General features: G+C 36.4%; 1 non-coding gene across 1 annotated transcript; it reads right to left on the bottom strand.

Annotated features, from left to right (window-relative positions):
- Positions 1–6588: 6588 nt before the first annotated feature.
- LOC112922020 (U6 spliceosomal RNA) lies at positions 6589–6692 on the bottom strand. The gene has a single exon (XR_003235361.1). It is a non-coding gene; the product is annotated as a U6 spliceosomal RNA (small nuclear RNA).
- Between the last annotated feature and the right edge of the window lie 11038 nt (positions 6693–17730).

Genomic DNA, 17730 nt, shown 5'->3' on the forward strand with positions numbered 1-17730 from the left:
TGATCCATGTATCTGCATCTCTGCTATGAAGGTTCAAATTTATTGGATATGTTTGCATGTGTTTGCACATGCATGTGCTTTAGGGCATGGAGAAGAGCAGTATCATACTTTACTTGACATAGCAACTACTAAGTGCCACTCAGAATAAATACTTTACTAGTTGGCAAATTTTCTCCCCAGGCATTTGTGCATAGTTAAGCTCATAGAATGTGTCTTAAAACGTTAATTTTTACTGAGCATTTATTGTACATAAGTCTTAGCACTGAAAGTTCTATAAGTGCACATGATTTATTTAATTAAATCCTTACCAAATCCTACTATTAGGCACATTGTTATCTCCATTTTTACACATGAGGAAATTAATACTTAGAAACTTTAAGCAACTTGCCTAGGGTCACTCAACTAGTAAGTGGCAGTGACAGGGCTGAAATCAACTCTTCATGGCTCTAGGACCAATGGTCAACCAGCTGGTAAATGGCACACTTGGGATTTAAACCCAGGGCTTTCACCTCCAACACTTATGCTTAAAAAAAAAAAAAACCCACCAGATTTTATTTATTTATTCATGAGAGACACAGAGAAAGGCAGAGACATAGGCAGGGGGAGAAGCAGGCTGCATGTAGTGAGCCTGATGTGGGACTCGATCCCAGGACCCACTGAGCCGAAGGCAGATGCTCAACCACTAAGATTACTCTCCAAAGAGTAATCTTTTAAGCAACTTTTACAGCCTTGGTGTTTAGAAAGCAATCTAATAAATACTGTATCTGAAGAAGATAGGTAGAAGCTGAAGCTAAGACCAAATACATACCTACAAACAGAAACAAAATAAATAAAACACAAATTAGTTAAATGTCCTCTGCTTAATTCATGATTGCTTGACAGGCAAGGAAATATCTTGTCTTGGAGGTTTCCTTTCCACCTTAGTTCAGTGGGACCCATGCTCCAGTCCTCAGACCTCTCCAGAAAATGCACTTGTGCTTTGTTGCCACAATAACCGGGACACCAGTAGGTTCCCCCTATTCCTTCACACTCTCAAGTGCTGATCTATCATGTGCTCCAAAGTCAGCCAAGGGGAGGAGAAAACAGGAGCAGGCCTTCATCTCCCCATCTTTTCCAGAGGCTGCTGCTTTCTTTCTTTCCTCAAGAGGAACAACAGTAAAAACAAAACAAATCCAAAGACCACTTCTGAAAATCCCCAGGAAATACCTTTTCCAGAGTTCTCACTCACTAATTTGGCTAACATTCCTACTCGTAACAGACCCAATGAATTCTCCATAATTGCTGTGAGCCACAGGGGGAAAAGGCTAGGAGGAAATCTCTTCTACAACAGCAAACAGCAAGAGTAAAAGAGGCAGGGGATTTTGCAGAATGTTAGCTTGCTAGAATTAAGAACAAAGCCTTTCTTGCCAAACCTATCCTAGTCTGGCCATCATGAAATGGTATATGTTGCCATTTACAGCAATTTTATAATCAACAGCTTATTATAATTCTTAAGATCTCATGTTTTTCTCTGTCCATGTCTGTATTCCCATGTGTGTATTGTATGTGTATAATGGGTTAAGGAGTGAGAGGCTGTAGGACAGCCACAGATGAGAACAAAATAGTTGTTGTTACTGTTATTTTTCCTCAAGATGACCCCTTCACTCCAGAAGAACAATATGTTGTGATCTTTGGCTGCCCAGGCTTTACATCATCCATATTACCCTGCGGTGGCAACAGATTGATGTGTATTTCTGCTGCCCCCAGAGAATTACCCTCTAATCCTTCCTTTGCTGCTCCAGCACAATTGCTCAGAAGCAAGAGCAGAGATAGTTAGAGTGCATACAATTGATTCCAATATATCTTTCAGTTAAGCTACAGTCTAGGACATCAGGAAGAAGAAAAAGAAAGAAAAAGAAAGAAATAAAAGAAAGAAAGAAAGAAAGAAAGAGAAATCCCCAAAACTTTGAATCACGAAATGCTCGTCCATTCTAGATCAAAGAAAAAATCATACAATTTGGTTTGATTCTTTGACCTTTAGTATAGTTTCCCACTTTTCAGCAGCGAAAGATTAATGTTTGCTTGTGAACATTCTGTAATGAGGTAATAGTGGAGGTGATGGTATGCATTTTTAAATTACATTTTGTGGAAGACCAGCTTCTACCTACCACTATCTTTGGATTCTGGCATTAACTTTTCTTAATGGGCATCAAGGAAATGGGGCTTTGTCTAATCAACTTTAACTGGATTGGGGAAATTTAACCTTAGTTCACATGTCCTCAAATATATAATTAAGAATAAGCAAGAGGTTAAGCAGAAAAAATATTTAGTAACTCAAATAATTTTGATGTAAACTAGTAAACATCTATTATATGGGGGACTAATCCTATTTCTTTAGGAGATCGCAGATGTTAGAGACACAGATCCCACCCTCAAGCTGCTCATAATCTAGGAGAGAAGAATAAAAGTTTACACATATAACTATAATAAATACAAAAGTCTCTAAATTGGTTTGTAGAATTGACTGACTTATCTATAATTCTGTATGTGAAGGCTCTAAGTTTAAAATTTCCAAACCTCTAGCCCTACATCCATGGCTGCTGGAATCAAAAGACTCAATATTAGAAATTGAAAGGCCATTATGCCTTCAAATTATAGGAACAGGAAGGAGACAGGAAGAACACTTCAGGCAAGGAAAGCATACAGGAGTCAAAGAAATTACTAAAGTGCTCCAGATGAGCATTTAGAGGGTACACCTGGTACTTAGGTTTGTGGTTTCTTCAATAACTGAATTTTGTTAAATAAACATAACCTAAAAGGAGCAATAAAAGGTAAAAGCTTAAAAAGAAAAAAGGACAAGCTATCTCTACAAAATAGTACTATAAAAATTCTTAGGCATTTGTCCCTCATGCTTCTCAGGAACAAGTCTTCACAGTTAGAATTTGAGTTTAACTTTCTGAATGTGAAAAGAAATTCCATATGTGTATATACTTTTTGCAGCCTGTGTGATTTAGCAAAAAACAGGCAGATCTATTGCTTTCATACTTATATTAGAAATGCCAGATGCATAATCACAATTTAGGTTTGATTTTTTTTCAACTCAAACAATAGTGTTCCTTTAAGCAAAATTGGCTTGACTTTGTGAGTGAATGCAAAAATTTAATGTTTTGAAATCTTGCAGAATAATTTATTGGCAGCTCAAGATCTTGTTTTGCCAAGTTTTACTCCAAAATAATTTTCTTACTCACAGTTGATACGGGGAATGGCAATTCTCACTTGAATATATGGCAGTTATACAACTGAGCCAACTAACACACTGGAAGAATGAGGATGTCTGACTCAAGGAAGAGACCTAGTTATTTCAGTGATGGGCACTTGGGGGCCCAAAGAGGTAGGTGACTAGTCAAAATGTGCATTATCAGTTAGTGGCAAAGGCAGAACTAGTAATATGTTCAAGTTGGCAAGCTTCCAGAAATACTCCCCTAAAAGAAAAATTAGAGAGAACTCTGGGAAGATGGTGGCTTGAAGCATCCCACATCCTTCTATTCAGGGTTCTGACTTCAACTCAGCCACTTCTTGCAGGCCAATGGGCAGGGGTAAGCCAAGACATGTTTCCATACTTCCTCTTCTTTGGGTCAGCATTCTAGGGCTCAGTACAAAAGCCCAAGCAAGGATCATAAAGCAGTCCTTCTTGAAAAGTCCATTTTAGCTTTCTGAACTTCAGAGTCTCCCTGACCTTAGGGATTTGAAGAGAAGGTGAACAGTTAGGTTTACTCATCTCTACCTCTGAGATTTGGAGACAATAGAAGCAGAGAAGCTCTGCCTTCAAGCACTGAGACAGGAGGAAAGCAGTCAGCTGTATGTACAATGACCCACCAGGCAGGATTGCTGCACCTTCCAGCACACTCAGAAGCACTCTCATATAATGTGGCCAAATGAGCAAATACAGAAATGACATTTTGTTAAAAGGGCCTATAAGCCAGAAAGCAGAATAAACAAGAAAACTCAGAATAAACTGCTAAAGAAATAGAGCTGCTTCTTTTAAAACTAGATCTAAAAGGAGAGAAACTTGTAAAGAGATCTGAATATAGTATTCAGAATAATTCCTAGCACAAAAACCACATGACTTTTTAAACTTGAAAATTGAATAGATGAAGTGAAAGAGAAAGTCAGCACTATAGATGCTCAAGTTGATGCCTTAGAATATCTGGTAGAGGAATATGTTAAGTCATAGAGGGGGAGAAGAAAAAAAAACACGATAGAAATATGAGAAAAATATGTACTTTGGAAAATAGATTTATGAGAAAAAATGGAGGTGACAAATGGAAGAGACAATGATTAAATACATGATTGAAGAAAATTTCCCTGAGCTGAAGACCTGGGCCAGCATATTTAACTGCTCATCAAGTTCCAGATCAGACTGCTGAGATAGTACTGCAGCTAGATGTGTCCTTATCAAATTACTGGAATCCAATGATGAAGACGCATAAGTATTTAATGCATCCAGACAGACACAAGTAATATACAAAGGAAAAGGAATTAGATTGGTAGTGAATTCTTGCAATTCCAAAGCAATAAGACTGTGCAATAATATCTGCAGATGCTTTAGAATAAAGGACTGGATATGTGACAAGATATTATTCCTTAACAGCCTAGAAGTATGCTATTTGTGGAGATTACATCACCCATATACCGCACCTGAGGAAACGTTTAAGAAAAGACTTAAGCCAGAAAATGATAAATCTGAACTTCATGATAGTTGTCATGGAAGAAGAGGTAAAGTTGATGAGAAAAGAATTTGGTAATATATTTATAATGAAAAATAACTGAATAATGATAGGTTCTCTGGGAACTTGTATACTGAGGGATAAAGAAGAGCTTTTTTTTTTAATTAAAAAGACACTCTGCAAGAAAAATTCTAATAATCGTGTGAAACTAAACGTATAAAATCATTTGAGAAGGAGTTTAGATGGGAGAAAGAAGGGGAAAATAAAAACATTCCAGAAATCTCATATGCTGTGCAGATGGGGTTAGGGGAAACTAGTGAACAAGTGAAAATATTCTAAAGTTCTCGCCTTATTAGGAGGAGAAGGAGAAGCAGAGGATTAAAGAGCCTTAATTAGGGAAAGAGTTTTGATCTTGTTTTCATATAATATTAAATAAATGTGGGTATAATTATGGGCATAAGGAAAATGAAGGTGACCATTTTCGAAAAATAAAATTACACTAGAAATCCTTAGGTAATAAGGGGGAAGAAGCAATTAATAAAGTTAATAACAACTTATTAGACATTAAAAAATTAAAATAAATAACGAAGTATGGAGTATTAAATAAAATCAAGTATATCATTATGCAAACATAAATGACAAATTCTCCCAATAAAGATCAGAGGATATTAGATTGGAGTGAAAATAAAATTTGAACTATTTATTATTTACCAGAAACACAATTAAAGAGAATAGATAAACATGGAAATAAGGGGATAGACCTACGACTTCACAAATATAAATAAAAACAAAACAGGAAGTGCAATATCAGGCTAAGATTAGCTTTAAAATTAAAATTCCTGGGTAGAAAAAAGAGATATTACATAATATTAAAAGGTATAATTTATGAAGCAGAAAAACAATCCTAACTCTGTAGATACTGAAAAACAGAAAAGTTAAAGAAATAAAGCAAAAACTAATAGTGATTCAAGAGAACCCAGTAAAAAATTAGTGATGGCATATTTCAACATATTTCTTACAATCAGATCAAGTAGACAAAATATTAATAAGTACATAGAGAAATTTAATAATAGATTTGATCAACTTTATTCAATTGATGTGTTGAATCTCATATTTGGGGAATAGAGAATATTTTGTTACATTTAATAGACATTTATAAAAATCAATTACATATTTGGATACAAATAAGACTTCAATTTTTTTTTCAATTTTTTATTTAAATTCTAGTTAGTTAACATATACTGTAATATTGGTTTCAGGAGTAGAATTTAGTGATTCATTATTTACATTTAACACTCAGGTCAATCCAAGTGACCCCCTTAATATCCATCGCCCATGTAGCCCTCCCGTCCATCAACGCTCAGTTTGTTCTCCATAGTTAAGAGTCTCTTATGATTTGTTCCCTCTCTCTGTCTCTTTTCCCCCTTTCTCTTATGTTCCTTTATTTTGTTTCATAAGGTATTTGTTTTTCTCTGACTGACTTATTTTGCCTAGCATAATACACTCTAGCTCCATCCACATGGTTGTAAATGGCAAGATTTCAGTCCTCTTGATGGCTGAGTAATATTCAGTTGTGTATATATATCACCTCTTTTTTATCCAATCATCAGTCAATGGACTTTTGGGCTCTTTCCATAGTTTGGTTATTGTTGGTAATGCTGCTATAAACACATGTACCCCTTTGAATCTGTATTTTTGTATCCGTTGGGTAAATACCTAGTGGTACAATTGCTGGATTATAGGGTAGTTCTATTTTCAACTTTTTGAGGACCTTCCATTACTGTTTTCCAGAGTGGCTACACCAGTTTGCATTGCCACCAACAGTGCAAGAGGGTTCCCCTTTCTCTGCATCCTCACCATCACTTATTTCGTGTGCTGCTAAAAAATCATGGAATACTTCACAAATTTGCCTGTCATCCTTGTGCAGGGGCCATGCTAATCTCTGTATCATTCCAATTTTAACATATGTACTGCCAAAGTGAGCATTCAATAAAAAATTTTTATCATAAATCCTGCACTCTAAAAATCATCCAATAAAATAAGAAAAATATAATAGTAAAATACTATATTCTTTAAAATAATTAATGACTTTCCTATATAAATCTTTGTCTTAAAGGGCAAGCAAAACTAAAATTACATTCTATCTGAAAAGAATTAAAAAGAAAACACTAATACTTATGGAAAACAGTAAACACTAAAATGTATGAGAAACAGCAAAAGCAATATTCATAGCAAAAGCTATAACCTTAAATTATTTTATATTTGAAAAGAAAGAATGATGGGACGCCTGGGTGGCTCAGTGGTTGGACATCTGCCTTTGGCCCAGAGCATGAAACTGGAGTCCCAAGATCGAGTCCCACATCAGGCTTCCTGCATGGAGCCTGCTTCTCTCTCTGTGTCTCTCATGATTAAATAAATAAAATCTTTTAAAAATAATAAAATAAAAAGAAAGAATGAAATTAAGAAAAGTTAACATTCATCTTAAAAAAATGTGAAACAACAAAACCTACCAAGACAGAGTAGGAAAAGAGAATTAACATATACAATCTGAAAGTAATGGACTAGAAAACAAAACAAAAATAGTAGAATAGATAAATACAAAGGCTAATCCTCTGACAAGCTGAAAAGAAGTAAACATCTCCTAATCCAGATTCAAGGGGGAAAGGGAAGAGAGAAAACAGGTGAAAAGCTGCAAGGTTATGGATGATAAAGGAGACCCAACTACATCCAGAAAAACAATAAATTTGTAGTATATAAGAGAATACTACAGGAAACTCTATGGCAACAAAATTTAAAATATAAAGAAAATGGGTAATATAATGAACCCAGATAAATGAAGAAGAATTAGAAAACTTCAGTAGATCAGGTAAATATAGAAGAGGTTGAAAGAGTGTAAATATTTTTTATTGAAAATAGCAACTGATAATATCATAGCTAATTCACAGGCCCACTCATTCTCCCTCCTGTTCCTTGTTCTTTTCTTTCTTCATACCTTATACTAGTATATATCAAGTGCTTAGTATATATCAAGTTACTGTTTTAGGCTGCAGTATACAATATTAAATAAAATAAGGCCCCTGTTCTTGAAGAGCTTATCTTCTACTTTACACCTTGTAGGTAAAGATGGTGGACTGTTCAATGAATTTCATGATATCATAAACTGTCAAACCTGCTACAAAGAGTATATAATAACAAATTCACAGACCAATCTCACTAATGGATATAGATATAAAAATAATAAATAAGATACAATCAATGGAATGTACAAAGATGTGTGGAAAAATATACTGACTAAAAACATTTGTTCCAAGATTTTAATCATGGCCCCAAATTAGGAAATCTATCAATATAATTCAGTATATCAGCAAATGAAAGAAAAAAAACATTATAAACATACAAATGGCATCTGAAAAAAGTATCTGATAAAATTCAACAATCCCTAAACTAAAACTCTAACAAAATAGGAATAGAAGGAAAAGTATTAGCTACATAGAGTTAAGATATTGGTTCTATTATTTAAACTATTTTCTCAAAACACAGAGCCTTTTCCTTACATTTGAAGGAGTTCTATAGAGTTAAAAATCTTAATCCTAGTTTTTATGTACTATCAGGAAAAATTATGGCCTTACCAATCACAAAGCAAATCCAGAACTTAGACCTAGTCAACACCTAAGCACCTCCACAAAATGAAAAGCCAAAAGCCCAATGAGCTTTCTGTGCAATTCCAAGACACTTGATCCTTGCACTGGGTAAGTGCTTAATAAGTATTTGTTCAAGGTGAATAAGTCATTTAACCCCCGTGAGCCCTAGTTTTCTCACAAAATAGAAAAGCATGCCCTCCCTATCTAATCAAATTGCTAAGGCAATCTAATCAATAATATATGTGAAATTGTTTTGTGAACCAAAATGCCAAACTGTAAGTTCTTTCCATTCATACAAAATATGCTTACATGTCAAATGAGTTATGAAGACAAATGCTAAGAGCTTTCATATAAGTTTGAATAAGAAGGTCATTTTAGGCACGAATCCTCAAAATTTCTTGAAGAGCATCATACCAAACTATGTTTTTACCCTTACTTCCTGTGGCCATCATTATCTAATATTACAGTGGCTCTTGTTGGGATTGTTCTTGATTATTCTTACTCTCATCTGGAATCCTACTCATTCAGTTAGCAAATATTTACCCAACACTTTCTATGTACTAGACATTGTGTTAGGCAGAAGTGATGGGGCTAATCTCTTTCCTCAAAGAGCTTATAATATGTGGTGCACATTGCTCAAACTTTAAATATTTGTATACTAACATTATTTTACCATAACAATCATCTTTATTTTGTTTATTCAATATTTTTCTTTAAACGGATTCATTTTCAAATGTGCATCTTATGTTCACTTTGACTTAAGCAATAATATTCCTGAAATCACTGATTTTATATGTTAGTTTTACATTTCTTTCAAATACATATTAAAGATTGCACATACGCACTTCTGAGTTTCATCTCCGCACCAGCAAAATGGTCTTCCAAACTGCAAGTAGTACACATATCTCATTTTTGGAAAGAGAAAAATGCAGACCAGTAAGTAGTAAATTAAGATGCATACACTGTACATTAAGGATACTTTAATGTTGGGGGAAAGCTTGTGCCATAACCAAATTTTGGTGGATAAGAAGAGAGGGATGCACTTTCTTTCCTGCATCCTTTCATTCGGAAGCTCACTGCTATCAAAGAATGAAGGAAGTGGTGAGCTCCTGCCAAAGCACCAAAGCAAGATTTGGTAAATTTGTTGCTTCCTAGGGAAGGCAGATCTGTAGTTGCAGGACATGGGGCATCAAAACTGCTGATCAAACAGAGTGTGTTGGAAGTGTGGTGTTCAGACTTGGTGGGTGATCTTTCAGAAGGGTCTGTTTAGAGGTTTGTTGGCCTTTAGCCCAGAAGCAGGGTCTTCAGAGTCGATGATTGGCTGTCAGAAGCAGGGGCTGTCCCTGATTGGTTGACTTTCAGGAGCAGCGTTCTGGTACAGAAGCACAAATATGCTCATTAGGCACGGGTTCCTCTCAGTGCTGGGTGTGATTTAAAAAAAATAATAAAAAATAATTTAAAAATCTGTATTTCCCTAGGATTAGAAAGTTCTATTCCAGCAACTAAAAAAGGAGATAAACAGAAAAATGATTCCCAAAGTGAATGAAGAATTGATCTAACCAAATAGCTTCAAAACTGTACCTATTGAACAATTATTTTAATTTATGTATTTATAAAATAGTAAAATCTGTTAGAGCATGGATGTCAATTTATTCAAAACTATAACAAAGCTTAGGAGGAAAATCACCTGGTGGACAGTAGATAAATATATTCTGCTACCTGTTCTGGAACCCACTATACAGAGTTTCCATTTGAGAATTAACTTCTGTTGAAGCATGGTCTTGTGATTTTACCTGATGTCTAATTACTTATGGGAAGTCTTAGTTTTAGCCACCCATAGGAGGTGAGTGCCTGTTTTGAAGGTGCTCCTCAGAATTCCCAAACTGAATTTTATGTACGCCACATAGTCTTTAACTTTTGTTATCCAAAATTTCCCCTCTAAATTTAGAGAAATGCTGGGTATTCCTTAATTTTCATGACATAGTAACAAATATATGTATGTATAGTGCACATGTGGACTCAGGAATCCTTGGGTATAGAGATGGCTTATTTGCTCATGGAAAGCATATTTTTACTAATATCTCAATTACAGAAATTATTCTGTTTGGCCTCCTTCCCTTCTCCCTCCCTACCTTTGAATTCCATAGATTAGATTCAAGAAACAGATACATGATTTTTTTTTAGATACATGATTTAAAAAAAATGTGCACTATAGTTTCATATATATATATATATATATATATATATATGCACATACATACACACACACATAAATGCATTTCCACAGACTTTTGTGCTTGTGTGTGTACTTCTACTAACTCTCCTAAACACTGGGTAATTCTTTCCTTTTAAATATATTTGAAACTGGTTTGTAAAGATGTTCCAGAATTTAGTTTCATAGGACAAGAATCACAATTAATTATAGGCATAAAAACAAATATGTAAGCCTCTCAAATTCTATAAAATATAGTAAGATATTATACTGCAAACGTATCATTTATGCCATGTGAGTACAGGCTTCATTATTTCAATGAACAGACCAAGTTTTAAAATATTAGAAGGCCTGAACAGATATTTCTCCCAATGAAGACATACAAATGGCCAACAGATACATGAAAAGATACTCAACGACACTCATTATCAGGGAAATATAAATCAAAACTACAATGAGGTATCACCTCATATTAGAATGGCTAAAATCAGAAACACAATAAACAACAGGCTTTGGTGAGGATGTGAGGACATGGAGAAAAAAGAATTCTCTTGCACTGTTAATGGGAATGCAAATTGGTTCAGCCACTCTGGAAAACAGTATGGAGATTCACCAAAAAGCTAAAAATAGAACTACCTTATGATCCATTAATCACACTACTGGCTACTTATTCTGAAAATACAAAAAACACTAACTCAAAGTGATACATGTACTTCCTATGTTCATTGCAGCATTATCTACACTAGTCAAATTATGGAAAAGCCCGTGTCCATCAAGAGATGAATGGATAAAGAACAAGTGGTATATATATTTATGGAATACTATTCAGCCATACAAAAAAATGAAATCCTGACATTTGCCACAACATGGATGGAACTAGAGTATAATGTTAAGTGAAATAAGTCAGAGAAAGACAAATACCATATGATTTAACTCACATGTGGAACCTAGTAACAGAACAAATGAGCAAAGGAAAGATAAGAGAGAGGGGAGAGAGAGAGAGAGAGAGAAATAGAGAGACTCTTAACTACTTGAGAACACACTGAAAGTTACGAGAGGGTAGATAGGTGGGGATATGGGTGAAATAGGCAAAGGGAATTAAAGATCAAACTTATCATGATGAGAACTGACTAATGTATCGAATTGTTGAATTACTGGGTCATCTGGGTGGCTCAGTAGGTTGAGGGTTCCACTCTTGATTTCAGCTCGTGTCATGATCTCAGGGTCCTGGGATCCAGCGGCAGCTGGGCTCCACACTCAGCAGGGAATCTGATTGAGATTTCCCTCTGTTCCCTTTCCCTGCTCATGCTCTTTCTCTCTTCCAAATAAATGAATAAATCTTAAAAAAAAGAATTGTTGAATCACTATATTGTATACCTAAAACTATTATAATAGTGTATATTAACTATACTGGAATTAAAATAAAAAAATTAATAGAAAATAAAATAGTAAGATATATTGGAACTACTCAGTTGCAAATCCAAAAATATCTTCTTGTAGTATGACACTGCTATTATTTTCCACATAGACTTCCACTGTACTTTTTCTCTTCATTTTTGGAAAAAAAATATATAATGTAAGTTATTGTCTAGGCCTAAATATATAATGATATATAATTCACCATAGCTTCTAGGGAATCTGGCCTTTTCTATTATATTATTGATAAAAAGGTATTAATGATGATAACAAGTTATTTTGTCTACTTTTTGATTCATATTTATGAATCATAAAATAAAACTTGTTGAGTTCCTCCTGGGAGCCAATATTCCACAAGATGCTCTAGGAGATACAAACATGAATAGTTTGTAATCTAGTAAGAGGCTTATATTATTAATCACAGAATTCTGTCAATTTATAATGTGAACATGAGCTATGAATGTAGATAAAGTGATCTGGCTCAATCAAAACCAGAGTGGATTGTGTCAAGTTACCTAATTTGTGCATCTATAAAATGAGGGCAGTGGTAATAATACCCTTGTAGAGACCTTGTGGAGAGTCACTGAAATTATGTGAGCATTATGCCTAGTACTGTGCCCAGAACATTGTAAATGAATACTTAATTTTAAAAGTTATCTTTAAAAACTTAAACTTGAGTGTATGTATTTGATTATATATTTTATTATTATTTATAATGTAATTATATTATTTATGATAATATATTATTTACACATATATATATAATTCAAAGAGCAGAATTAATTATTTCCTATTATACAGAGAGATTTTTAAAGGAGATGACTTATCCAGGGTCACACAGCAACTCATGGGCAAGTCAGTATCAGAGATATCCTCAAGAGAACCCATGTCTAAAGATGGCCAGCATCAATCATCCTGAGTTTTTCCTTAGCTCAGAATAATGCCTTTCAACAACTGAAATCCTCAGGGTAGGGATGACTCATGACCACTCTGACAAAGCAAAGGACATGTTTCATAGTTTTAATCCATGTACTTACTTCAAACCCACCAAAGGATGGGATCTGGTTTGCGGAGTTCTGACCCTGAATTAGAATCAAACACTGTGTGCATGCAAGGGCTTGCTTTTGCTTTCTACCTTCAGCCTTAGGTCTAATTTGAACCTATACTTTCAGCACTGCACAAAAGAAAATAGCCCTTCTAAAATGCCCCTTTTGAATGGATCTGTGAGTTATGCTGTTAGAGATATTTATTAGTTTATCTTCTATCTTACAGATTGCAGCTGGCAAATCCGCAGGAGGGGTATGATTACACTTAAAAACAAAAATTTAAGGATTGAGAGTGGATAAAGAAATTTATCTCATTTAGTATTTCCAATGCAGCACTTTTATTAGTTTGTTTAGGTGGTCACTTTGGAGAGGGAAGTTTGGAGAAGGTGTATGATGTGTCTTTTCCAGCTGACCTTCTGAAGTACTGTGGAGAAAGAAACTAACCACAAAAAAGAATATATAACAATAAGAGTTTCCATGGCTTACTTTCCCCACCAAGCTGCATGCCCTTCAAGGGTGTGTTCCACCTTTATGATCTACCTTGCACTGTGCCTGATACAAAGACAATAGCCAAGTACAGAAGAAAGAATATTTTATTGTTAATCATCCAGATAGCATTTTAAAAAATTTTATTTATTTATTCATAAGAGACACAGAGAGGCAGAGATACAGGCAGAGGGAGAAGCGGGCTCCATGCAGGGAGCCTGACGCGGGACTCAATCCCAGGTCTCCAAGATGACACCCTGGGCTGAAGGTGGCACTAAACCACCGGGCCACCTGGGGTTCCTGCAGATAGCAGTTTAAATCTGGTCCTAGCTCCTTGAAAACTGTACTATTTTAAATCACTTATGTCAATCATTTGAGCTTCAGTCTCTTAATCTGTGAAATAGGAATAATGCTGCTTTGGATTAGAAGTGGCAAGTGCAAAGTGCCTACCTATCACATTGTGGAAATATAATAAATAACTTTTATTATTATAGCAGATGTCTTAATCAATGTTTGCTAAATAAGAGAGATTATGAATTATTATGATAATCTTTATATTATGAGCCTCAGAACTCCATACCTATTACAAAACATGAAACATTTTTTCTCTTCTTTTCAGAATTACTTTTTCCCCATTCAGGATTATAGAATTCCTGGGAGTCCTAGGATGGGTTGCATTTATTTGAGGTACAGAGAAAACCCTTATTTAAAACAATCCTTTTGAGTGAGCTAACATCTTCTAACTATGTATTATCTATCTATCTATCATCTATCTATCTATTTATTGTGGCCAAAATTATACATACTATATATATATATGCACATATATAATATAGCATATAGTATAACTAAATGCTCACTAGATAGGAAGAGAAGCATAAAAATATTTCCTCATTGTCCCTTTGCAAGAGCACTGTTTTAATAGCCATGTGCAGAGGATGGACAGCAGCAGGTTTGCCAAACAGCCACCATATGGTCAGCTGGAGGAGGAAAAAACCTCCAGGTAGGAGGGCAAAAATGTTCCAAGGACATAACAAAGTAGAGTTTCCAAGCTCCTGGTATAAAATGACCCGTGACACTTAGGGCAGGGAGATGTTGAGGGCCAAGCCTCTACTAGAGCAGTCAATAGACCATGGGGGAAGTCTTATGTATTCATTTGTTGTTGTTGTTACTGTTGCTATTTTTAAGCAAAGTGGTTGATAATTGTTATTATTTTTGAAGGACATCTTGTTCTGCAATGGATAGAGGAAAGCCTTTTGTAAAGTTAATGTAATATAAGAGGTCACATTAGCTGGAGTTTCAAGTGGGGCGATGTTACCATCTATAACACATAGTTTGCTAGTTCTGGCTCTCACCTGTGAGTGCAAATCCAATACCAGAAACCATCATGAAGGTGTTGTAGCATGAGTATTTCTTTGGAATCACACTTACCTGATTTGGTTCAAATGTATTTGACTACTAACTGGGTAGTCCTGGAGATGTATATCCTATTTTATTTTATCATGCATATGTATAAGTGAATTGTGGTGAAGATTAAATGCAGTGTCAGGTACTTAGTAAATGAAAGCTATTATTCTTTTTATTTAAAATGGCACTCGACACACACACACACACACACACACACACACACACACCCTACGGCCCTGACAATGGGAGGCTATCATTTGGGTTAGCTTGACTCCTGTCTTTGGATTGCCTTCCTCTTAGAGGGCTCTCAGTTCTATCCTATAAATAAACCAGATAGGGTTTCCCAGCACTCTACCACTCTTTTCCATATTTCTTGCCTTATGTCCCATCTAATGCCAAAATATAAAATGAAATACAGGTCATAAATTGAGGGGAGAAAAAAATCCTTGTTATTGATCCACATATGCAAAGAGACGTTTTTCTGTAATTGTCACCAAAACAGACAACTCCCATCCACAAAACAGCAGCAGCCGTGAATCTACCAATGACATTGGAGATTGGAGATTGGAGATTTTTATCAAGAATTGTGAATATTTGAAATTAAACATTATAGACCCATATTTCAAATCTTTTAGCTGTGTTAGCTTTCAGTCTTCTTCTGTGTTTCTCAGTGCTTGCTCTCTTCCCCTTCTGGTCTTCTGCAATCTACTTTCTACCCATCTACCATCACATTTTTCTCCCTCTAAATTTCTAAGATTTAGTAATTCCAACCTGTATCATTGCTCTCAATCCTAGCATTAGAAACTAGTTCCTGGACTTACTGTTTCCATGATACCCTACTTACATAGCAACAAATTTATACCTTGTTAATGATTCTTTAAATTCCCCCTGTTCTTATGAATTCTGTCTCCTCCTAGGGCCCTGTAGAGACAGGGGTAACCTTTATTGAGTACCTACTCTGTTAACTATTGTGCCAAAACTTTACTTATTTCAGGTTTCTTAGATAAGTGAGAGATTATGTGTTTCAGTTATGTTTAGCAGCAAAGAATTCGTCTCTTCCTGATTCTCACCCACAGTAGGCCCTGAAGAGTGAGTTACTCATTACCCTGATTTCCAAAAACAATTATGCGTGTAGAAGACTCACTCAATCCTATAGAGAAGGGAGGAGCAAGACAGCGGAGGAGTAGGGTCCTTACCTCACCTGGCCCCACCAACTCACCTAGACACCTTTCAAACGATCCTGAACACCTATAAATCCGACCTGAGATCTAAGGAGACAACAGCTGGAACGCTACAGAGAGAAGGGTTTTCGCTTCTAACAAGGTTGGAAGGTGGAAAAAAATAAAATAAAAAAGAATCCAGTGGGGGAGGGCCCGCGGGGAGCCGGGCTAAGGCCGGGGGGTGAAAGCCTCCAGACAGGAAGGCTCTGCCCTGGAGAAGCAGGAACTTTTTTTTTTTTTCTTAAAGATTTACTTATTTATGATAGACATAGAGAGAGAGAGAGAGAGAGAGAGAGAGGCAGAGACACAGGAGGAGGGAGAAGCAGGCTCCATGCAGGGAGCCCGACGCGGGACTCGATCCCGGGACTCCAGGATCGCGCCCTGGTACAAAGGCAGGCGCCAAACCGCTGAGCCACCCAGGGATCCCCGAAGCGGGAACTTGAAATCCGCCCCGGATTCTTCCCGGAGGGAAAGGCGCTGAGCAGGGAGCCCGGGCAGAACCGCAGGAGGGGCCGTGGGGCCTCCAGCCTCCCGGTCGGTACTGCGGGAGCTGACGCCAGGGCTGGGGACCTGGCCGCCGCCAGTGGGGTTGTCCCTCCTGGTGTCACCCTGTGCCTGGGAGGGGCGGGGCCGCCAGGGGACAGGGGCCTCACGGGGTCAACAGCCCCACTGAGCCCGGCACCGGCAGGGGCGGAGCATCTCCCCAGGTGCACACACCTGAGAACCGGCACAGCAGGCCCCTCCCCCAGAAGACCAGCTGGAAGGACGGGGGAAGAGCAAGTTCTCGACCCAGCAACGCTGGAAAGCTCCAGGGGAAGTCCAGGGATTTACAGTGTATAGAACCAGAGGGTTCCCCGTCCTATTTTTTTTTTCTTCCTTTTTCCAGTACAACACGTTTTTATATCAGACTGTAAATTTCCAATTTTTTTTCTCTTTTCCCACCTTAACTACAATTATTTACCACCTCTTCATTTTTTAAGATTCTTCCTTTTTAACTTTCATATTCTATAATAACAGGTCCTAGATATATTTTCCACTTCTAGATTCCCTTCAACATACTCTGCTTAATTTTGGGAGATATACAAGATATGTTGTTTTGATGTTTTTTGTTTTCTCTGCCTCATTTTCTGTTCTACAATGAGGAAGTTAATACCTTCTAAAATGTGACCAGCATGCACCCATAACCAAGTGGTATACCATGTTGGTTCATTCTGTGAGATTCCTCATTCCCGTTCTGCCCCCCTCTTTTATCTCATTTATGTTTTGGTGGTCAATGTTGGGGCCTTCTACAGGTATTCCTGGTTTGAATAAATTTGGGACTGAGCATCTTCTAACATTCAGAACTTAATATACTCAGAAATAAGAGGATCACCCTCTAGAACCCCTCAGGTACACTACATTCTCCCTCCACTACAACTTTGTCACTACATCTCCCAGTCCCCCCCCCCCTTTTTTCCTTCTTTTTTTTTTTCCTTTTTTTTTCCTCCTTTGGCATTCTTGGCCTTGTATTTTTTACTACTTTGTTTTAAAATTTGTTTTTCACTTTACTAGTCCTTTGTTTTATGTCATTCTGATCTTTGTTTTCAATTTCTGGTC

The sequence above is a fragment of the Vulpes vulpes genome, chromosome 12, assembly GCF_048418805.1.
Source record: "Vulpes vulpes isolate BD-2025 chromosome 12, VulVul3, whole genome shotgun sequence".
In the NCBI taxonomy this organism is placed as follows: domain Eukaryota; kingdom Metazoa; phylum Chordata; class Mammalia; order Carnivora; family Canidae; genus Vulpes; species Vulpes vulpes.